Below are 24,277 nucleotides of genomic sequence, written 5' to 3' on the forward strand. Positions count from 1 at the left end.
AACTTAACCACAGTGTCATTACTAGAAATGGGGGAGGGGGATTGAAGAATATTTGCAGTCACATACTCCCAGCTTGGATATAAATGACAAAAGATGTTACTGATGGCCCATTATAGAGCGGTTTACTGTCACTCTTTTTTTAAGCCCTAAAAAACAAAGCACTGTTCTCAGCATAATGCTTCTATTAGCTAGAGTCTGGTGCCCCCTGGGATCACTTGAGACCACCCCCTCAGTTTGAAGACCATGCACTAAGGTCAGTAAATTGAGAGTCATATATTTTTAGATGAAAATGTTATACTCTTTACAGAATATTAGGAAGTGGTATGCCAAAAATCAAGATGCTCCCTGATGTATATGTTGCAAGTGTTTGAAGAAGGGAGGCTGGACGTATGACAAGCTGCATTGATAAAAAGTTAGGATAGACCACAGTGGCTCATCCTCAAAATGGACCATACTTGTAGGAGCACACCCGCCACAGCCTGCCTCCTTCATTTCCTGAAGGACATGCTCCATCAACAGTGGATGGGGTATGTGTTAGGTAGATATGAGAATGATACCCATAGAAGAGAAAAAGTGGAGAACAAAGTAATTGATCAGCGGGAAAAGTAGTGAAGTGGGAATGGCAGAAAGAAATGGCAGGAAAACTGAGGGGGTGCTCCTATTGACTGCCAAAAGCCATTTGTCATCGAAACATTCGAAATGAAAAATAATTACCTGACATCAGCAGTGGAAGAATACAACTCATTTAGTCAGAATACTATCCTCCTGGGAAGGACGAACTCAAGAATAGAGAGGAAGGCCATCTAACAAAAGCAGACACCTGATACAGTAAAAAAAAGTCATTAAAACCTCATCAAAAGTCTTACCTATAGACCACTCTCAGGAGCATATTTACAATGCCCCTGTGGTACTTTTATCCTGCTGGTGCGTCCCCTTTGTGACTCTCTGAAGGTGCAGTGTGCCGGCCCATATTTAAAAGGCCACACAAAGCCACCCTGTATGGATTTTCATGGCCTTGTAAATACGGAGTAAGGCAATTCCTTACTGTGCATGAAAGGGGTGTACCATAGGTGTTGTTGTGGGTGATCCCATGCAAAACCATTTTTTAAGTTCATTTACTACCAGTTCATTGAATGTATCCAAATTATCTTTATGCGTTACTGGAGTGAACTTGGATGCTGGTCTGAAAATGGTCGGGGCATCACTGGAGAGATCTATTCCCATCGTCCATCGTCGTTGTTCCTTCTAGATCTGGTTGGTACTCTTGGGCGGAGATTGAATCGTCTCTCCTCGTGCAAAAAAACTGAATTCATCAATCACTGATGGCACAGGGGTTTTTCTACCACTGCTGACTCCCTCCCCAAGTTCTGTATCCAGCTCAGAGCTTTGAATGCTCATAACCTCTGACTGCTCATGTGTCGATCTACTCTGGCTATCCATCCTTTGACACGGCAGATTTTCAAACTTTTTTGTGAACGTTAAAATCCATCTTAGGTCGTAATCGACCTTGTCTCTCAAGAATGTGTGTGCCTTTTTTTCTTTTATAGGCTCCTCTAACTTCTTGAGGAGTTCTTTCATCTCAATTTATTTATTTATTTATTTCATTTATAAAGCGCTCTATCACCTGACAGCATCCTGGCGCTGAGAAGCTCGGAGTAAACAGCAAAAGACAGACAGCAGAGAGGCACAAGCAAATAGTACAGAACAGTATAGCAGCTTAACTTTAGGAAATAGCAGAGTTTTTAACCTTCTTCTAAAGGGCAGAAGATCACTGATATGTCTTAATTCCAAATGAAGTCTGTTCCACAGTCTGGCCACAGCAACCGTAAAAGTTCTGCCACCAGTTCTGACTTTCCTAAACCTAGCTACCTTAACCAATCTAACTGAGGCGGAACAAAGGTTTCTGGCTGGAACATGCCACTCAAATTTCCTCTGTAGCACGACCGGGTGCATCTCATGCAGAGCTTTAAACATGAGACAGAGGGACTTGAATTTAATTCTCTGTCCCACCGGAAGCCAGTTTAGTTCTGCGAGGGCCCTGGAGGACGAGGACCGCCTCGGCCAGCCGAAAGCAAGTTTAGCTGCGGTAGACTGAATTCTCAAAAGTCTGTCCAAGAGGGACTTGGGAGATTCAAGCAAAAGGGCATTACAATAGTCCAGTCTGCTCAAGACTGTACTCTGTACAACTAGTGCCCGTGCTTGAGGAGGTAGTAAAGGAAGAATTTTACGTAGTGACCTAATGATCACCAAGCATTTTCCTACCGTTCTAGTGACCTGAGCCTCCATGGTCAACTTGTTGTTAAATATAATGCTCAAGTTGCGAACCTTCTCCACTGGTCTCACTGCATTTGACATGTCACTAGGCCAAAAATCGCTAGGCAGTTCTGAGGGAATTCTGTCAACAGAACAGAAGAGAACCTCCGTCTTACCGGCATTGATTTGTAATGAGTTATCTTTCAGCCACTGAAACTCTTCAATAGAGGTAGATTGTTCACCCTCCAATGAGAAGATGAGCTGCGTGTCTTCGGCGTAGTTTGTGATGTTAATCCTATGCTCTTTAACGACCGCTATCAAAGGTTTCATATAAATGTTGAAGAGTATTGGGCTAATAGCCGAGCCCTGAGGTACCCCATGAGTGATGTTAAACTGTTCAGACCTATATGGAGGAAGGGACACCGCCTGCGTTCGACCCGCAAGGAAAGAGTGGAACCATTGCAAGACGCGACCCTTCAACCCCCCTTCTCCAGCCTGCTCAGCAGAGTTCCATGGTTAACCGTGTCGAACGCGGCAGACAGGTCAAGCAGGATAAGAACCGCTGCCTGATTCCTGTCTGCCAGCGACCGAAGTTCATCCATCACGGTAACCAGGGCCGACTCTGTACCATGGGCAGGCCGAAAGCCGAACTGAGCTTCCTCCACCAATTTGTGCAGCTCCAGATATTTGGAGAGGGTCCTACTGACCACTTTCTCCGTAATCTTGGCCGGAAAGGGTAGAAGGGAGATCGGCCTATAGTTTTTGGGACATTCTGGATCCTAAGAGGCCTTTTTAAGCAGGGGAGTTACCAGAGCCTGTTTCCACTGCAGCAGCACTACACCGCTATTAAGGGACTGATTACAAATTTGCCTAAGCGTAGGAAACAGCTCTGTCTCAAAGGTCTTCCCGATATTATGAGGGACGGGATCTAAGAGGGAGCCAGATGAAATGCCCTTTGCTACTTTACAGAATTCCTCCATGGTCAGGGGCCCAAACCCGGTTAAAGCATTTTCACTATTAATATGTAGATGGTTGTTAAGAATGTTCTTCACCTCTTTCTCCATATTGCCACTGCCCACAGAGACAGAGGTGACAGGCATCAAATGCTCATTCTCCTCCCCTAATTCGTCAATAATAGCTTTGATCTTAAGATGAAAAAAGTTAGCTAGGTTGTTACACAATTCCTGGGAGGGAGGTATCTGTTTTTTTGTACATTCCGGGTTGGTAAGATTCTTTAGAATATTAAAAATACTTTTAGAAGCATTTTTACGATGCGATATTTGTTCAATCTCCTCAAGAAGTTTATGGCGATCAATGTCCGCATATTTTATTTTATCTGCAGCATTCTATTTGATGATTCCTGATTATTCTCGGCCCACTCTCTAGGCAAATTCGGGTTGGGGTCTTCATATGTTGATGCCAACAAGATCCTCAAACCCCTCGGAACACGCGTCACTTCCAAGTACCTCTGTAGTGATCTTGACTCCCACCACTTACACAGTTCTGACCACTTGAGCTTTTCCAATCACTTCAAACTTGTTGTAACTTCTGACATTAGAGCGCTGCCTGCATTCCCCACTATTTTCTTATTGACAGTCACATTATCATCAAAAATTGCCAAAGGAGCTTCCTCCCTCTCTTTCATTTCCAACATTTTATTCATTAATTCCTTGTGTTATTCTGTCGCAGGAGAACCACCGTTACCCAGGCACTGCTCCAGTAGACACGTGGGTACTTTTGCTTATTGTCCCGGCTTTCCCTTCTCCCCTTTCTCCGCCGCTTAAGTATGTGTTCTTACCTGGGTCTCGCTGGTGTTTCCCGTTGAGTCCTCCTGCACTTCGGGACGAGCCACATCACAGGTTGCTTCTTAACTTTCACCAGTCACAATCAAGTTAAACTAACTGGGGTCAAGGGGGGGAGGGGGGGGGGGGGGGGCGGCAGTTTTCATACACTTTCCCGCACTCGGGTATTCCCTGCGGCTGCTCCTGATCGAAGGGCACATCATCTACTGGACCTTCCGAATCCGGTCCCAAATATTACACCAACTCCTCATGAAATAAGGGTGACGACGCCATGTCTCCTTTGCAAATAATTTAATTGCCGGCTACTGCTGAAGGCATTTCGCCGGCGTAGCAGGCTTGTTTAGCAATAAGAGAAATAACGTTTTCAAAGTTCTTTAAATCATCACCATTTTGTGTCACATGTGCAGTGCTTTAAAAAAAAACTGGAAAACAGACTTTTGCCTCATACTACATGCCAACTGTAACTTTTAGCAGCAATTATGCAGCCTATTTATGTATAGAAAAACATTATTAACCTCAGTATATATAAATACCGCTAAAATAGCATAATAGTACAATTGAAAATGCACCAAACATAATTACAGAATTCGTTATGGCCCTTCTTCGGAGTCTCTTAATTTATATTGACTGTGGTGATCAACATTATTAAAAAGCAATAATGTTAGATTTGAATTTTTATCTAAAATCACACCACAATTGAGCCCAAGTGGGCATTTGCTCAGAGCCTATTTTACTAATTGCATTTGTGGCAATTAATCACTTGGTAATGTTTTTCAACGTTAATATGAAATCTCTCTGCCCATTTTACTGCTATAACACCATAATCCTGCCCCAGTGGGCTTACGGAGACCCAAATTCATCGATAGTTGTCTCTTTTTGTAAAGTGCCCGTGCCTTACCCATAAAACTAATCTACATATATCTACAAACACACAAATTAAAAATTTTAAACATGAAAATTACATGGAGGTCGCTTTAAATTTACTTGCTTATTACTTTATAAATTAGTGTGGAAATCTTCTTCTTCAATATTGAGATCATCTGGAAATGTTTGTGTAAAGCTCAATAATAAAACAAGATTCCAGATGCCTCAATTTCCTTTCACGATTTCCACCGCGTGAATTTTGTGGGACAGCAGCAATTACAAAGTATGTTAGTCCCTGAACATTTCTGCCGTGACGTGCTACAGGGTACGCTTTATCTCCATTTTTTATTGCCCTGAAGTGCTGCAGCACTCTCTTATAAACGGGTAAAATTGTGCTGCCTACGTACTTCAAGCCACAAGGGCTTTGAAGCACATAGACAGTGAAATCTGTCTTACAGGAGAATTGGCCTTTATTTTTCTTTTCTCTTGTTAACAGATTAGAGCTATATACTGATGTATTTTTGCCATGGGTGCATGCCTTACATTTCGTACATTTAATAAAACCGTCCCCCTTTTTGAGCCATGTTGATACTCTAGTTTTTTGTTTATTTGATGATAGTGTTTTCCTTACTAGAGATTGTCTAAGAGATCTGGCAAGTCTGAAAATTACCTGTGGTCTTCTTTGTACCTAACTACCCAACACCGAGTCATTCTTAATCAAATGCCAGTGTTTACCCAGGATGCTTCTTAATTTATCCTGTTGGTTGTTATATGTAGTCACTATCCTACACTGGTCGTTTTGTGTGTTTTTCTTGTTTTTGTTTGGAACTAAATTTAAACGGGACCTCTTCTCTTGTTCTTTTTTTAGCTTTATGTACAGCTGTTTTGTATTATCTCAGAAGTATAACCTCTGGCCAAAAAACGCATTTCCAGGTTCTTAAACTCATGCAAAGCTTCATCCTCATTACTGCAATTTCTTATGGTTCGTAGGCACTCACCATATGGAATCCTTCTTACCAGATTCTTTGGGTGAAAACTTGTTGCATGGAGCAGTTTCTAGTTTGCCATTTTTGATATACACTGTCAGAACCTGTATTGTTAGACAATAGGCTTATTAGTGGCTGTAAAGGTAACTGAGTGAATTTGTGAGTGGCTGTGTGGGTCTGTGAGTGAATGTAACAGTGGCAGAATGGGGTTTACTGTGTCAGTGTCTGGGTGGTTGTATCAGTAGCTCTGTGAGTGATTGGGTCAGAATGGACGTTTACCTGTTCCTCTTTCCAACAACAGTCCACAAATGTGTACAAAATGTCTATCCAACTAGAGTATCTTCTACTGGTTAATTAGTACGTGATACCTGGTTGGGTATATTTGTAGTGCACACTCTACAATACAGCTGTGTAATGAACTTAGATGAATTTCCTGCTGAGATCTTGTGTGCATTTCCTCAATGTCATTGTTCTTCATACAACTTTATCCTGAAATATGTGTACAAGAAATCTCCTATAGAGAAGAAAATAAGACTAGAAAGAGATGTTAAAGGGTAATTCCCCTCAACTACATAAAGTCAGTGTATCTTTGTTTGGTGGAGATTGTGTCATATTCTTTGGCATCAAATATGTATAAACAAAATTGAATAGAAATGTTTTGACAGCAGTACATTCTCCTGGCAAAAAGTGGGAAGAAGTTACCACACTACTAATGTGGATGTGGAAGAGCCAAATGGGCCATTCCTTCTGGTGATTTTCCATATTTAAATACTTGCAAAAATATGAAGGGAGAAATATGTATTCTCCGCTCAACAGGAGAGGTAAACAAAATACCTGCTCATCACAGTTACTACATTTTGCACTCCAATAGATCAAAGGAGTATTCAGTTCAGTTCACTTTTGAATTTTATTCGGTTATCAGATAAGAACAACCATAAAAGTACAGATAAATCATCACATTCCAAAATATCCTTAAAAACACAATTGAATTAAAACAAAGATAAAAATATGCTCGTCTTATTTCAATTCATTTAGGTGATCGTTTTTCGAAATCTAAAAACAGATTTAAAATATACAGACAAAGATGCGACGGTTAAAACATTATCTAATCTTTGTAATTCTAAAAAAGCAGGGCGACACTGATTACATTCCATGATCTTCAATAAAGGCACAATCCATCTTCTCCTGGGATTTGTGTAAAATCTACAGAAAAAAAGAATATGAATGTCTGACTGCTCAGACAGATCATCACAAGGGCACTTAATAAGTTGTTTACACCAAGTATTCATAACAGGGAAGCTGAGGGATCTAAGGGCCATATGTATCAAGCCTTTTTCGATTCGCAAAGGCCGGAATTCGGCGAATTTTGGTGTTTGCAAATCGCAAAAGGCTGTTTTGCATTTTTTGATATGTATTAAAAAATCGCATCATAAGGAATCGCATAAATTTGCGATTCCTTATTTTGCTATAGCATTTAAGGAATCGCAATTTTGCGATTCCTTAAATGCTAAGTATGAAGCATTTTTCTATAGCGAATTAAGCTTAAGAAATCGCAATTTACTACCAACTTTCAATTGGTGGTAATTTGTGATTTCTTGTAAAAGTGCACAAATTGGCATTTTTGAATGTGGCATGTGACGCACATACATGCCCATAGGGCATGTATGTGCGCCATATGCACACACATGCTGATACAGGTGTGCAGCAGGGTGTCCTTGAGACACCCCTGCACCCTTGAAATCAGTCTCATTTTGCGATTAGCAAATTGCGAATCGCAAAATGAACTGCATTTCACAATCATTCCTATGGGCCTCCTGGCCCATAGGAATGAATGGGAAATGATTCCTTATTTGCGAATTCGCAACTTGCGAATTTGCAAATAAGGAAGATTAAGGAATCGCAAAAAAAATGCGATTTTTTTCATACATACCGTTTTGCGATTTCTAAATAGCGATTCCTTAAAAATCGCTATTTAGAAATCGCAAAACGGAACTATGATACATATGGCCCTAAATAACAGATTTAACCTAAAATGCGTCAATAAGAACCTTTCAAAATCACTCATTGTTAATCTGATATAAGGTTGCATGTAATCTGAGGTCATTATTAATTGATGTGCAACCAGTTTTTTTGACATTACTGTGAGAAGTTGGCCTGGTATATAATGCTCACTAATTCTTAGTGATCACTTTGTACCATGCCAAGCAACCCTTATGATGATGGTTGTAATTCAACCTTGTAGACCAGTTATCCTAGTGGTAACGTGGACAAAGCAGTCTTAGGCTAAACTCTGAAAGGCATGTGAAGCCAGCTGTATTACCATACACAACCCCCTTGAATACCAAATGAAAGGGACACCACACAGATATATATTGAAAATATATATTGATTTATTAACTATAAAATCCCCTGGACTCTTTATGAGCACAGAAGCACAAGCGTTAAATCACAAGACAGTTTAAAATACACAAAAGTTGCACAATATGGATGAGCCCTAGGGGCCACCTAAACCATATACTAAGAAAGTGGTATAAGAGATACCAATTAGAAAGGGAACAGGCCTAGGGCCTTGGGAATCGCTGGAGCTATTCGAGACTAGCTGTGACTAAGTCGGGAAAGGCCTGCGGGACTCGGGTGCAGTGTTCAAAGTGCACGCACTTTCCAATGTAAAGTCTATGGTGCGTAAAAAGTACAAAGTTAGATAGTTAGGAACCTTCCGAGTGACCTAGAATGTTGAAACTTAAGACACAGGCCCTTGAGATGTGTACCAGTGTAGGAACACTGGCGGAGCTGAGTTACCTCACCCACAGGAAGCGGGTGCACAGGGTCGAAGTAGTGTCGGGTTTCGTCACGCTGGTCGATGGTGCTTGGAGCTGAAGATGCTGCAGGCGGCTCGATGTGAAGAGTTCCGGTGGATCCAAGGGTGGATCTGAAGATGTGAAGACCTGAAAGCAGAGGGGACAATGTTCAAAGTCACTAGCCAGTGACTACCGTGGAACCAGATTGGAACCAGGCGATGTCGGGTGCAAACAGGCGTTGTTGGGTAGCTTCTCTCTGCAGCCACGTGGACACCGGGGATTGAGGACGTCCAGGAGTCGGTCACAAGCTGTCCCACGCAGGCTTCTCGCTGTTGGCGGTGTCGGCAGCTTGATCAGAGCAAACAGGCCTTGGCTAATGCAAGCCACGTAGAAGATGAAAGATGCTTGTTACTCGGATCAGCAAGGTCAGAGCAGGGGCTCCTGTTTACAGGAGCGAGGGCAAGTCTGGAGCAACCAGACCCGCAGTGTAGTTTGTCAGTTTCGTCGCCAAGATGGCCGCCGACCACGTGGGTAGTGGCCGGGATGGCGCGTCGAGTGGCACAATGCAAAAGGGCCCCACGCAGATCGTAGAGATGCTGGGGGGCTGATCTTCGGTGCAAGGGCTGCTCGGTGGTGGGGGTTCTCAGTCCCCAAAGCACAACGTCGAGGATGCCTCAGAGGCTGCGCAGTCAGCTTTTCGAGTGTCTTCCAAGATGTCCGGTCCCACGTCACTCGGTGCCTCCACGGGTCCCTTCTTTGCAGGGACTGTGGATCGGGCTCTGAGAAGTCTGGGAGTCTGGTTCTTGTTGGGCTCTGGGCTCGGGCTCCAGCGGGAGGCGGCGGCAAAGCAGATGTTGAGTTGCTGGTTGGTACCTGTTTTCACAGGGTGGCCACTCCTAGGCCAGAAGGGAGATTCTCTTCAGTCTTCTGAGCAGCAGAATGTCGAAGTCCAGTCGTCTTCTTTGTTTAAAGTTGATTCAGGATGATCTGCTGTGCAATGGCACTGCTCCCACTCTTATTCCCAATCTGAGGGGTGGATCACCTACTAGGTCCCTCCTCTGGGAGGAACCAGGAAGGGGGGCGGTTACACCCCCTTTCCTTTGTCCAGCTCCTCGCCAGGCCTGGGTCTGGAAAGTCCCAGGACCGGTTTGGACTGGCCCATGCACGGGGACACCTTGTGTGCCCCGGGCATGTCTGATTCTATTCAGCCCTGTCCTACCCAATACACAAAACCCTGTCTGGGGTGGTGCTCGCACCTCCCAAGGCAGGAAACCCTTTGTCCAGGCCACCATCTGCCGAGTTTCGGTCAGCAGCAGGAGGCCAGACTCGTGTCTGTGGTGGCAGCATCCATTTTGTGATGCTGAGGCTCTGGTTAACTTTAACCGGGGTTAAGGCTACACACATGTCGTGTCCCTCTAGAAGGGTGGAATGCTATCCCCGTCGACAGAACTGTCGAGGGGATAGTATTCCAAGTCGTATGACACCTTACTCGACATGTTTTGATAAAGCCAAACCAAAGATAGCATTTAACCGCGAGGATTATAATGCAATTAAGAGTATATGGTATGGCAATATCCCGGAACAGCTTAGGGAGTGGTTCCCGACAGCTGCAGACAGGCTCAGCTCATGCTAGAGCACCATCTCACATATTTCCAAGCACCCTGCCTCTAGGATTGATGAGGCCTTCCATAGGAGTGGCTGATAGGAACATATGTGTCCAGTTTAAGGGTAGATATAGGGATACTATATCTAAGTAAGAGGTGATTACACCAACTTACCCCAGCTGAGTGATCAGCCAGTTGTGTCAAATATGGAGGCCAGGCCAGGGGTGGCACAATACATGCTGCAGCCCCTGGTAGGCCTTGGATGCACCTATGCCCTGGGTACCTAGGGTACACTGTTACAGGGGCCAATAAGGTGAACCAGTTCCAATTGTGTTATGCACCTAATGTGCATGGAGTCCATTTTAAGGAGAGAGCAATCAGCCTGGGGCCCTGAATAGCAGGATCCCTGGCCAACTATGTCAATACCCAGCTAAACACCAGGCAAAAAGTTTGGGGGTAACCTTAGTCAGATATCCACCTTCCTACAATTACTGTACTAATTCTGAGGTCGCCCAAATACCTCATACATATACCTTTGAGGATTTTACTAGGAACATGGCTCATACTTGTGGGATCATCATAATATTCCTGGTGGCCTAAGTTTGAAAGAAACATCATTACATAGCTTTGCCACCCCACCTTACCAACATTATCTAGGCTCATTACGTCCCTTAAGATAGAACGATTAAAGGCGCATTCCTCAGTGGCACAGGTGATGGGAATGCACAGGCTCCTGGGACTTTGAGTACTCGGGAGAGCTCTCTTCTCACCCCCAGCAATATCCAACGTAGGCAGCAGTATCAGCAGAGTCCTCTACAGCGCTCAACAGCGCTCTTCTCTCTCCCCCAGCACTGTTAGCAAAGAAGCGTCAAAGTCCTTAACAGCACAGCGGGTGCCGCAAGAAGTTATGTAGTGGCTGTGGGCGGCTGTGGGCGAGCCTCAGGCACAGGTGATGGGAATGCACAGGCTCCTGGGACTTTGAGTCCTTCGGGAGAGCTCTCTTCTCACCCCCGGCAATATCCAAGGTAGGTAGCAGTATCGGCAGAGTCCTCTACAGCGCTCAACAGCGCTTTTCTCTCTCCCCCAGCACTGTTAGCAAAGAAGCGTCAAAGTCCTAACAGCGAGTATTCACATCCATAAACTTTATTTGGCGGGTTAAAAAACAGCCATAAAAATACACACAATAAATATTTAACATAAAACAAGAACATAAAACAAATGTTAAAAAATCGATCATGCCTCACCTAATATTCAATCTAGAATGCCATACTTTTTCTAAATTGCCCACCCCTTGTAATAAGAATGACATTAAAACATACAGAAGGATCTACTAGTGCAAAAGTATAATTAAGTGCATTTTTATAATTACAGATGTACTGTGTGAGGAAAATTGGCTTAAGGTAGTAACTCCGAAGATTATATTAAAAATCACAGAGCAACATAAAGTGCTGAGTGCATTATTTGCATAAGTCATCACAGGGATAAGGTGTCGTGTCTTGTGGGCAAATATTCAATTCAATATCCCCTTATATTCGGCATATACAGACAACCATGAGAGCAATTACAAAATTAAAATATAGATGTAATATAGATGTAAAAACAGTCCTTTAGAAGGTTATAGCCACCATACACATGGTGTTATATATCAGATACTTGTTAATCATTTTATCAGAGGACTATGCCTTTTCCTACATTTATTGCTTTTAGTATAAATAACACAGCATTCAAACATACCCAGTGTCATTGTGGTCAGCAAGCAGTTTCATTGCATCTTTGTGCATTCTCACATTGTGTTTTAAAAAAAGTGATTTTTATATAATAACACCTAAAAGATTGATACAATTTACAAAAGATCATAAAGTGCTCTGTGCTTTGCTTACATTTACCAACACTGGGGCAGGGGGTAAGATCTTATGGATACTATTCCTAATCTCAATCTGGTCAATACAAAATGGTGTGTAGGCTCAGACAAATTAAACAGGTAGTCTTGGATTCCCTTCCCATATTCAATTGTTTGGTAGAATAAAAAGATTGATTGTTTCCCTACCACCCTTCTACAGATCAGAAGTCAGAGAAGTATCCTAAATTACCTGTTTAGTTAAGGTAGTCACCTCCTCAGGATTCATTTGAATTTGTAATTTAAATAATTTACTGTATGTAGCACTAATATATGTTAACCAAGGAATATCCATTTTTTTATCCAGAAGTTCGCAGTCCTTAATAATAGCCTTAGTAAAATTTGCTTCATCTTTGGCCCAAATAGATTGCCATAACAGCAATGGCCACATAGCAATCAAATCAGCTAAATATAATAATCCTTCTTCCTGGTTTCTTTGGTAGATGATAAGGGAGGTAAAATTAAAAGACTTTCTAAAAAGGAATTTTCTTCTTGCTGTAATATCTAGATACAGCTGTGGCCCCACACTCCTGGACCATATAGGGCAGTGGTAACAGACCTTGCCTTATATATTGCTATCATTTCCTTAATTGGACGATTGCCTAATTGTGAGAGATGCAAATCTAAAAACCCCATATGTGCTCTTATCATCTTCATACTAACATGAGTTAATTTTGGTGTCCAGTCCCACTGCCGAGAGATAGTTACTCCCAGGTAGCAAAACGTATTAACTGTATCTACAGGGGTACTATTAATATGAACGGTTTTACATTTCTTTAATTTAGGACCGCATACCATAGTATAGGCTTTTGTTTTATTGATTAGCAGTGTCCTTGCCGCAATAAAATTACTAAAATTGTCAATTAATCGTTGTAGGCCTACCTGGGTCCTAAAAAGCAGCACAGCATTGTCTGCATATAGCAGCACCGGTATTGGGCTGCCATTAATTTGTGGGGCATCCGCTTAGACCAATTGCAAAGCTCTGTCCACCTTATTTATAAATAATGAAAAAAGAATTGGGGCCAGGACACAACCCTAGCAAATGCATCATTTTACCTCACAATTTGGTGTGCACTCGCCCCGTTGCCCATATCACACATTGCTTTATAACATCTCATAAAGCCTTGCAAGGAAACAAATTATCGGTTTGGGCGCGCCAAGATTAAGCAGAGTTGGCTAAAGAATGGAGTGGACAAGAAGATCAAAAGTGCTGCTAAGGTCTGCAAAATAAAGATACAATCTCCCTTCTTTAGCCTTTGTGTATTTACCTATTGGTAATTCCAGATTAATACATTGTTCTATGGTCCTAAACCTTTCCTGAAACCATATTGTGCTGGGGAGAGTATTTCGTTTTCATTCACCCACTCGTCTAATCTCACTAGAAGTACTTTACTCATCACCTTTACTGAAGAATCTAAAAGCGATATAAGGCGGTCATTTTTTGCTTCTGACTTATTAGGTTTCTTAAGAAATAGGAATAATAACCGATTGACCCCACGAAGGGGGATATGCTCTGTTCCAGCTATATACAAAGTAAGAATGGCCCCCCATAAGTCTATTTATAAACGTCCACTGGGACGCCATCTGGGCCTGGTGCTTTCCGCCCCTTACTTCCCTTCAGTCCCATTAATACCTCTTCAGCTGTGATATTTAATGGTAAAACAGGCCAATTGCTTTCCGTTAGGCTTAGTGCCCTGGATGCTTCATAGTCTGGTGGATTTAAAATACTTAAAAAGTGCGATACCCATGCTTCACATGTAACATGGGATAGCAGCGCAGGGAATGAATCACACTTTAGAAATGGCAAATTCACTGTTTCCCAAAACAAACTATTATTAGCAGTATCTGCTGCCAAGGATAGCTTATCCCAGGCTAACTCCTGTAATTCCTTTTTTCTGACCTCAAGTTCCGTTTTATAATTAGAACGTAGATTTTTTATTAGTGCATTATCTCTTGGTTTACAGTGTAGGGCATGCTTCAATTGATTTAGGGCTTGAGTGCAAGTGTAGTCAAACCACCCTCTACATTGCCTATTTCTCTCCCTATAGGGAACAGTCAGTATTCCATCAATTATAGTATTAATTTTGATAAAATCCACTTTCAATTGAGAGGAGTTAACAACATCGTTAAGGCAATAGAAAAACTCCTCGCCACATTTTGTGATAATTTCGTGCAAGATTTTTTGGGGATCCAATCCGTCCCATTTTATTTTATTAGTTATAGTACTTTAATAGGTGGTAACCTTTCTACCCCAAAGGAGGAGTGTCATAAATATACAGTTATGATTGCTCAGTGCTAACTGGGCAACCCAAGGATTAGAACACGTGTAACTATCACTAGAGGAAATTAACACAGGTCAATGGAAGATGCAGCATTCCTACCTATAAAAGTTGGTATTAAATCACCATAAGTGTCTCGGGCACTCTGTACCAATTCTAAATCATACTTGGAGATCATGGAGTTTGAGCCCTCTCCATAAACATTGTGTGGTAAATGTATATAGTCATCTCCCTCTTCATTCTTGACCACACTTGAGTTGCTGACAAAGGGAATATTTGAATATTAATGTCCCCATCCCAGATAAGTACAATGTTGTTGTTGATAGAACTTAATAAAGTATCAAGCTCCTTGTTCAGCTCTAGTACAATACTACTCAAGCTTGAGTAAAATACATTATTATAATAATTAACCACAACCACATCTCTGCCGACTTTACAATGTAACCACACGATTGGGGAATACACTCTAGTTGTGACAACTTTTTTTACAAATGCCGGCAACTTATTTGAAATGAGAGTCAAGAGTAACCCTGGGCGGAGTTGGCGGAGTGGGGCTTCGCGGAGCTAGGCGAAGTGGGCGAGAAACTACGCCCACCTCCGCACTCCGCGTAGCCCCACTCCGCAAACACCACTGGCCGCCAGCCCCGCCACCCGCCTCCCTCCCGCCCTCCCTAAATACTTTAAATTAAAGGAGTCAATTAATTCAAAACGCACTTACCTTGCCCGCCGCTGCCCGCTGCGTCCCCGGGGCTCACTATCTTCCGTCTTCAGTCTTCTTTACTAATGCGCATGCACGGGCGGCCGCGCATGCGCATTTCTCACGAGAAAATGCGCATGCGCGGCCGCCCGCGCATGCGCATTAGTAAAGAAGACGGAAGACGGAAGATAGCGAACCCCGGGGACGCGGCGGGCAGCGGCGGGCAAGGTAAGTGCGTTTTAAATTATTTGATTCCTTTAATTTAAAGTATTTAGGGAGGGCGGGAGGGAGGTGGGTGGCGGCCAGCTACGCTCCGTCTGCGGAGCGTGCGTAGTGCCGCCTGGCTACGCCCGCTCCGCAAAATGCAGAGTAGGCGGCACTACGCACACTCCGTGCACGGAGCGTAGCTGGCCGCCCACCCCTAGTCAAGAGACCCCCTTTCACTCTTCCAGCAGGAGATGACACTGCCGACAGCCAGTATGAAGAAAACCCTTCTATATAGATAGAGTCAGTACACCAACCCCTAGGTTCATCAAAATCCTGTTTTGCGAGTCCTTAATAGCGATTATTAAGGAATCGCTATTAAGGACTTGCAAAACGGGATTCATGTAGGAATCGCAAAATAAATTGTGATTCCTACACATTCCTTATTTGCGATTAGCAAATTGCTAATCGCAATTAAGGAATAACTCCCCATTCATTCCTATGGGCCTAAAGGCCCATAGGAATGAATGGGGAGTTATTCCTTAATTGCGATTAGCAATTTGCTAATCGCAAATAAGGATGCGATTTCAAGGGTGCTAGGGGTGTCCACAGGACACCCTGTAGCACCCCTGAAATGAAAATTTAGACTTATGTTGCGCACACACATGTCCAAAGGACGTGTGTGTGTAAAACATACAACGGAGAAAAATGCACAAAAGTGCATTTTTCTCAGTTTTCGCTATTTACCACGAAGTCTGACTTCGCGGTAAATAGCGGCAATAAATAGCGAATTCGCAATTTTTTATTGGGTCATGAAAAGCATTTAAGGAATCTCAAATTGAGATTCCTTAAATGCGATCGCAATTTGAAAAATCGCATTTTTTTGTGATTTCTCAAATTGCGAGTACATGACCCAATGATGAATTTCAAATGCCATTTTTGCGGGAGCAAATGGCTAAATTCTGCGATTCGCACCGTTTGCGTCCGCAAAAATGCTTCATGAATCTAGCTGCAAGTTTCTATTAGGCAAATTATGTCAAGTTTGTTGATAGAATCAAGCCATCAAAATGAGTCCAGTTTACTTATTAGACCAGCTAAATTCCAAGTGGCAATCTTATATCCAAATTCTATTTTTGGCCATGAATTAGCAATAAAGGACTCACACCCACTGTCCTTACCTCCATGTTGGTTGAGAGTAGCTAGGGGACTACTCCTGGTATTTGGTGATTCAGTTTCCTAATCTGTATAGGGTATGACAAGGTATCTGAATACTCCCTGCCGTAATCACCTTTCCCAACTTTTGGGATTATAGTTTTAGCATTATGGGAATGAACTTGATGTCAATCTTGATATCTGTTTGATACTGGCAATGCATAACAAGGATGAATTTCTGGATCTGGAGTCATACATTAGCGACCAGGCCATTCCTCAATGTATTGAGCCAACCTTAGATGCCTATAAAATAAACTAATACACTCTGGTCGAACTGAATCGGTGGAATTGCCCTAACTAATGTTTTTTATGCCCAACTTGGATTTCTAAAATGAATGTTTATACAGTCTCCATTTAGGTTCTTCTGTAAGGGTCCAATCCAGCCTACTCTTCTCACCAACAGCATCTTGTCCGCTCCACCCACAGAATACCCATAGATTCCATCAAGCCTGTGTACCACTCTATTCTTTAGGGTATCATCGGTTTCTTTTTGACCTTTTGTAAAGGTGGGACATTAACTAAGACCGTCACATAATGGCAACATTCAGGTAGTAGATTTACAGAAGCATCAACTCCTTCCCCACCAAATAAATAAATCATGCTACTAATAAAATCTGCGAAAAGGGGAAACAAGGGGACCCTACTCACAGCTGAACCAGGGCAACGTGTTTATCCAAAGAACAATGGTTCCTGTGGCATAACAATTTTTACAATGTATGATATTAAACAGCTTAAATTAGCAATATTAATTTGTAACAGATAAGGGTCTGGCAAGGAAAGAAGCACACATATGCTAATTTATAAGAAAAACTTCTTATATTTCAACTTATGAAGATATTCATATTTATAACAGCGACATATATACAAAAAATATATATACAACAAAGTGCAGTGTGTCCCCAGTGATTTTGTGAACAAAAACAGAACAAACAACAATAAGTGATCTGTACAGTTTTTCGTTATGGATATTTACAAAGGGAATGACCAAGCACTATAATACAGCAATTACTATCAGTGACTATCTACAATCATAGATCACTGTGCTTAAAGAGTTCTTCCCCTATGGCGTCGACGGCGTTTCGACCTGCTTGATGGAGGTCTCGTCAGGACTGAACAGTGCGGGACATCTGGGGGAAAGGTGAAAGTGATATTAATATGTGTAGTCGCAATAGTAATTAATTATATGTGGACAAGAGGGGACAATTGTTACCTCGTGGTGTCTCTACTAAACGCAACCCATGCGTGATGTAGTAATTAAATTTGACTTACAGTATACCCAGCCGGGCACTGTCGAGAAACAAGATAGAACAATTGTTGGAAAAATACGTACTATAGAGAAAACGCTCCAACTTAGGCATTGGTGATTTAAAAAGCCACTTACCACTGTGAATAGCGTGGTACTCGTGGTTATAGAGGTGATTTTCACTCTATTCGCAGCGGAAAAACAGGATGATGCCTGATAACAAGGGAACTTACAATTAGAATTGTACTAAATCGTAGAAAAAGTTGTTCTGGGGGCAGAATGTCTAAGAGCCTACCTGCTCGTGGAACATGGGTCAGCACGATCGCAATTTCCCGGTCGTCTGTTTAGTAACAGTGAAGTTCCGGGTATTGTGCGTCATCGCGTATATAACGTGATGTGTGCGCCCGCATTCTGTGTGAGAGGGCGGGTGTTCTCCGCTATGTAAACAAAGGGCATTGGTCGTGTTTACGATCCATGTTGGCTGATTGTACAGCATTACAATTCTAAAATGCTCGGTCACACATTATGTACTAATTGTGTTCGTGTGGATGAGCGGGTGTTTACACTCTATGAACACGAGACATAGGTCATCAATTTTGGCTGATTGTACAACATTTAAATTCACTTCTTGTGTACTCAAACCACATTGTGTATTAAATCCCACATATTCTAGTTGGTATACACATCAGTACTCTACGCAATTAGGTAGGAGACATAATTGTACAGAAAAAACATATTTTACCATGTCTAACATTAGTCACATATGTACTCATAAATAAGATCAGTAAGGAATATTTAACAAAACCTTTTTCAATTAGCATACTTTATGGATTTAAAGGGGACACATTATTCTACGAATTGTTTTTCTGTACTATACTCAGATCAATAAGGAACATTACAAAAACATTTCAAACACAATCCAATGAGCAGCGACACCTCTTGTTGGTATTGAGATGTACAGCTAGAGAATTTTAATTTAATGTAATCAATTTGTCAAAGTGGAAACAAAGCCTCTCCAATCATCTGCGGAGTTTAGCCCCTCATTAATTGAATTGACTCTATCAATCCAGTGACACTCACGTCGTTGTAGTATTTGTGAGATGTCATCTCCTCTCTCAGGCACTGTAGCAATGTCTATGACTTGCCATTTCATCTGGTCTGCAGAGTGATTTTTCTCTTGAAAGTGGCATACCAATGGAGCTGTCAGAACTGCCTTTCTTATGCGACTGCGATGCTGTCCTATTCTCGCCTTCACTGGTTGTTGCGTCTGCCCGATGTAGGGCAGACCACAAGGGCACCAGATGCAGTATACGACATTGCGTGTATTGCAATTCGAGAAAAACTTAAGTCTGTGTTCATAGTTACCAAATTTGAAGATATTTGTTTTTTCTGTCAATGGACAGATAACACAATTGCCACAGGGATGATGGCCCAAAATGGGTGGGAGATTCCACAGTGTTTCTAATGTGCCACCTGTCTTAGTGGTCCTTTCATTGGAAGATCTAACTAAGTGATCTTTCAAGTTTTTCCCTCTTTTGTATGCAAACAAGGGTACCTCAATTAGGGGATCAATGCTTTGTATAATGTCCCAGTTTTTTATAATATTCTTCCGGATCTTGTTGGTATGAGTTCCGAAAGTGGTAACACACACTATTTTCTCCATTTTTGCTTTTGGTCTTGTGATCAATAGTTCTCGGGGGCAGTACCAGGCACGTTTAAGTGATTGTTTCACTATTTTATTGGGGTAACCTCTTTTTAATAATTTGTTTTTCAATATTTCTGCTTCTTTTAGATAGTCATCTCGTCGAGCACAATTACGACGAATCCTAAAGAATTGTCCAAAGGGCAATCCATCTCTCAATGCCCTAGGATGTTGACTCCCATATGACAGTAAGGTATTTTTTTCAGTTGGTTTTCTATGAAGAGATGTGTATAGTTTATTCTCATCATGTTGGATATTGAAATCAAGGAAATTGATGGTCTCTTTCTGTAATGTAGATGTGAAGGTCAGATGTGTTTGAATAGTTTTCAACTATGTAACAAAACCCTCAAACTCCTCTTCATTACCCCTCCAAATGAAAAAGATGTCGTCTATATATCTAATCAGCAATTAATGCTGGAATAGTGAGGGTTCCTATTACATAGAACAAAGTCATTTTCTACCTTGTTCATGTAGATATTTGCCAAATTTGGAGCAAAAACTGCTCCCATGCTCGTGCCCCCACATTGCTCGTAATATTGCCCGTTGGAAACAAAATAATTTCTCTGGAGTGCTACTTCCAATAAAGAAATTATAAAGCAAGTGGGTACATTAAATGGTCGTTGTCTAGTGTCAAGTAGTTCTTGTATACACACAATACTATCATTCTGGGGAATGTTAGTATAAAGTGATGATATATCTAGGGTTGCTAGCCAATCAGTATCTTTGTTAAAAGCTAGATCTTCTATTAGATTTATCATATGCATTGTGTCACGAACATAACTTGCTTGTAGGGGAACGTAGTCTCCTATGAAAAAATCAATGTATTTACCAATAGGCTCTAAATTCGAGCCGCATCCTGATAGAATTGGTCTCCCAGGGGGGTGTGTTACATTTTTGTGTACTTTGGGGAGAGTATAAAGGACAGGGGTTCTGGGGTTTGCGGAATTTAAAAATTCAAATTCTTTCTTGGTAAGAAACCCTTGATCTAATCCTTCTTTAGTAATGAACACAATTTTCTCACAAATTTCAATTAGAGGGTTATGATGGAGTTTCTTATAATGCCTTTCTTCAGAAATGTGTTTATTCACTTCAGTATCGTAATCAGTTCTTTCTTGTATTACTATACCTCCCCCCTTGTCAGCTGGTTTAAATATTATTGAGGTATCCTTTTTCAGATTCTCAAGTGCTCGACGTTCTAGCAGAGAAATATTGTAAGGTGTAAATTGTCTACTGTTCTTTAGTTTATAAACCCCTTCTAGAATCAATTTTTCAAAAGTAAGCAACTCAGGAGGCATCATACTATTCGTTGGATAAAAAGTAGAAGGCAATTTCAGCCCAGTCGTTGATTGGTAACTAGTAAATTTGCGATCTTTAAAGAATATTTTAGGCGAATTTTCTTGAAAAACTGGAACAACTCAGATTTCAGGTTAAAATAGTAACTCCTCTCTGTAATAACAAAAGAAAGGCCTTTACTCAACAAGTAGACTTCAGTAGATGACAGTGTGTGTTTAGACAAATTAAATATGGGTATAGTATCCATATTATCTATGGGGTTGGGTATAGGATCTAGTAGGGTTGGGGCCCCCATTGGTAGTGCTTGTTTCTTGTTTGGCGTTCCCCTGGATATTGGTGCCAGACTCTTGTTTTCTTCGTCTTTCCTCCTCTGTCTAAAAAAGGTTGACCCTGATGGTTGAAATTGCTAGGCCCTGGTTGACAGTCATAGTCACTGGAACCTCCTGATGATTCAGAAAATGTTACAGATTGATTTTTTCTAAACCGGCCCCAAGTATTTTGTCTATTCTGATTAGGGAAGGTTAGAAAATAATCTTCCTTCAAGTAAGGAAAGGCTCTCTCTTTGCTATAAAATTTTATATCCTTTGTGACTTTGTCTGCTTTCTTTTTCAATTCAAAAGAATTGAAGTCGTCTATAGTTTTATTTAGTTTATCTAGGAGTACTTTAGCCTCAGCGACCCCGTCGTCGCTTAGAAGTTCTTTTTCTAATTCTTCTATTTCTTTGAGTTCAGCTTTTGAATGTTCCAAGGCAGTCTCGTTACCAAGAACCATCCAGTGTCGTGAGCACGTCACCGAAATACCACAAAAACTGCCTTTAAATTTAGGATCGTCTCTAAAGATGCCTGGTACGTTCCGTATCTGAAGACCCTGAGGAATTAGACCTGCACGTAGGTAGTCAGTGAGCATGCGAGCATGCAATTCTGTACGTACGTGTTTCTTTTTTGCTTTTTCCAACTTCTCAATTGGTGCCTGTCTAGGGCTACTAGTATTCACGGGTAAATTAGAGAACAAAGAAGGTCCACTTGTTAGTTTCGTGATATATTCCTCTGTATATAATGGTGCGTCTTTCTCTGCCATACCCAACTCTGTACAAACAAAAACCCTAGTAGTGTATAGGGCAGGGAAAAATCCAAAAGCGTGGATAAACCCTTGCGGTGAAGTCACCGCACGAAAATGCGAAAAGGGGAAACAAGGGGCCCCTACTCACAGCGGAACCAGGGCAAAGTGTTTATCCAAAGAACAATGGTTCCTGTGGCATAACAATTTTTACAATGTATGATATTAAACAGCTTAAATTAGCAATATTAATTTGTAACAGATAAGGGTCTGGCAAGGAAAGAAGCACACATATGCTAATTTATAAGAAAAACTTCTTATATTTCAACTTATGAAGATATTCATATTTATAACAGCGACATATATACAAAAATATATATACAACAAAGTGCAGTCTGTCCCCAGTGATTTTGTGAACAAAAACAGAACAAACAACAATAAGTGATCTGTACAGTTTTTCGTTATGGATATTTACAAAGGGAATGACCAAGCACTATAATACAGCAATTACTATCAGTGACTATCTACAATCATAGATCACTGTGCTTAAAGGGTTCTTTCCCTATGGCGTCGACGGCGTTTCGACCTGCTTGATGGAGGTCTTGTCAGGACTAAACAGTGCGGGACATCTGGGGGAAAGGTGAAAGTGATATTAATATGTGTAGTCGCAATAATAATTAATTATATGTGGACAAGAGGGGACAATTGTTACCTCGTGGTGTCTCTACTAAACGCAACACATGCGTGATGTAGTAATTAAATTTGACTTACAGTATACCCAGCCGGGCACTGTCAAGAAACAAGATAGAACAATTGTTGGAAAAATACGTACTATAGAGAAAACGCTCCAACTTAGGCATTGGTGATTTAAAAAGCCACTTACCACTGTGAATAGCGTGGTACTCGTGGTTATAGAGGCGATTTTCACTCTAGTCGCAGCGGAAAAACAGGATGATGCCTGATAACAAGGGAACTTACGATTAGAATTGTACTAAATCGTAGAAAAAGTTGTTCTGGGGGCAGAATGTCTAAGAGCCTACCTGCTCGTGGAACACGGGTCAGCACGATCGCAACTTCCCGGTCGTCTGTTTAGTAACAGTGAAGTTCCCGGTATTGTGCGTCATCGCGTATATAACGTGATGTGTGCGCACGCATTCTGTGTGAGAGGGCGGGTGTTCTCCGCTATGTAAACAAAGGGCATTGGTCGCGTTTACGATCCATGTTGGCTGATTGTACAGCATTACAATTCTAAAATGCTCAGTCACACATTATGTACTAATTGTGTTCGTGTGGATGAGCGGGTGTTTACACTCTATGAACATGAGGCATAGGTCATCAATTTTGGCTGATTGTACAACATTTAAATTCACTTCTTGTATACTCAAACCACATTGTGTATTAAATCCCACATATTCTAGTTGGTATACACATCAGTACTCTACGCAATTAGGTAGGAGACATAATTGTACAGAAAAACATATTTTACCATGTCTAACATTAGTCACATATGTACTCATAAATAAGATCAGTAAGGAATATTCAACAAAACCTTTTTCAATGAGCATACTTTATGGATTTAAAGGGGACACATTATTCTACGAATTGTTTTTCTGTACTATACTCAGATCAGTAAGGAACATTACAAAAACATTTCAAACACAATCCAATGAGCAGCGACACCTCTTGTTGGTATTGAGATATACAGCTAGAGAATTTTAATTTAATGTAATCAATTTGTCAAAGTGGAAACAAAGCCTCTCCATTCATCTGCGGAGTTTAGCCCCTCATTAATTGAATTGACTCTATCAATCCAGTGACACTCACGTCGTTGTAGTATTTGTGAGATGTCACCTCCTCTCTCAGGCACTGTTGCAATGTCTATGACTTGCCATTTCATCTGGTCTGCAGAGTGATTTTTCTCTTGAAAGTGGCATACCAATGGAGCTGTCAGAACTGCCTTTCTTATGCGACTGCGATGCTGTCCTATTCTCGCCTTCACTGGTTGTTGCGTCTGCCCGATGTAGGGCAGACCACAAGGGCACCAGATGCAGTATACGACATTGCGTGTATTGCAATTCGAGAAAAACTTAAGTGTGTGTTCATAGTTACCAAATTTGAAGATATTTGTTTTTTCTGTCAATGGACAGATCACACAATTGCCACAGGGATGATGGCCCAAAATGGGTGGGAGATTCCACAGTGTTTCTAATGTGCCACCTGTCTTAGTGGTCCTTTCATTGGAAAATCTAACTAAGTGATCTTTCAAGTTTTTCCCTCTTTTGTATGCAAACAAGGGTACCTCAATTAGGGGATCAATGCTTTGTATAATGTCCCAGTTTTTTATAATATTCTTCCGGATCTTGTTGGTATGAGTTCCGAAAGTGGTA

This window comes from Lissotriton vulgaris, chromosome 7 (genome assembly GCF_964263255.1).
Source record: "Lissotriton vulgaris chromosome 7, aLisVul1.2, whole genome shotgun sequence".
NCBI classification, from domain to species: Eukaryota; Metazoa; Chordata; class Amphibia; order Caudata; family Salamandridae; genus Lissotriton; species Lissotriton vulgaris.